The sequence below is a fragment of the Trachemys scripta genome, chromosome 7 (genome assembly GCF_013100865.1).
Source record: "Trachemys scripta elegans isolate TJP31775 chromosome 7, CAS_Tse_1.0, whole genome shotgun sequence".
Taxonomy (NCBI): Eukaryota; Metazoa; Chordata; order Testudines; family Emydidae; genus Trachemys; species Trachemys scripta.
The window spans coordinates 111,306,004-111,306,866 of NC_048304.1; the positions used below are offsets into that span (position 1 = coordinate 111,306,004).

The 863-nt window shown below is 62.6% G+C and overlaps 1 protein-coding gene across 3 annotated transcripts in view; it reads left to right on the forward strand.

Moving 5' to 3' along the window:
- The first annotated feature begins 586 nt into the window (after window positions 1-586).
- FAM204A (family with sequence similarity 204 member A) overlaps window positions 587-863 on the forward strand; it is a 25,823-nt gene continuing 25,546 nt past the window's right edge. For 2 of the 3 annotated variants that reach the window (XM_034776430.1, XM_034776433.1), the window contains exon 1: window positions 596-660. The gene's annotated coding sequence lies outside the window, so the exon portion shown is untranslated. Of the gene's footprint in view, window positions 661-863 lie in introns of all 3 variants that reach the window. The other variant, XM_034776431.1, reaches the window with a different exon arrangement.

An 863-nucleotide genomic window follows, 5' to 3' on the forward strand; every position in this document is an offset into this window, starting at 1 on the left:
GTGCTTTTTAGCACGGATGGGGGGCAATTTTGTGCAAGCTGGACCCTCGTCATCCAAAGGGAGTCTTTAATCTTAGTCCAGCCCATGCTTTTCTGCACCTTAGGCTACCCACATTTGCCACCCTTGCCTGTCAATTGCCCTTCTCTCCAAATCTACCCATGTCATGTTGAGGTAGAGCACAAGGGATCCCCAAATGAGGGAGCCTCTCCCTAGCCCTAAAAGTGGGGGTGTCACTCCTCTCCTCTCCCTATAATACGAACTTCCCAAATGAGCAGCCTCTCATCTCCCAGTCGCACCCTGACCCCAGCTGCGAGGGGGTGTTTGTCATCCCCCCAAATGGGAGCCTCTCTCCTCCAAGGCGCCCCCCAGTGCTTCAGCCCCAACCCTTCCTAGCAATGGTGGAGAGACCCCGTGCCCCGCCCGCGCCGAGGGTGGAATCTCTCTCCTCTCCCTCCCCGAAGATGGGGCCGGCTTCTCGCTGCTTGTAGTTCAGCCCAGCCCAAACCAGGCCCAAGCCGGTTGGCATGGAGACCACGGCGAGCGGAGGGAGGCGGGGCGGGCCAGCAGCAAAGCAGCCGCTGATTGGCTGGGGGAAAGGTGCCCAATAGCAGGGTAAGATGTTAATGAATCTTCAAGATGGCGGCGACGTAAACACGGCGGGTGAGTGGCTCCCGCGGTGGCTGCCGGAGCCGGTGCGGGGGGATGGTTCGCGCGGGGAGGGAGCGTCAGTTCATTGCATACGGGCGGCACCTGGCGGAGGAGGGAGTCCGGAGGTGCAGCGCGGGGGTAGCTGGGGGTGGGGGCCGCTGGCTGAGGGGCAGGGTAAGGGGGGGGGGGTGCTGGGTGAAGGGGCGGGGTGGCGG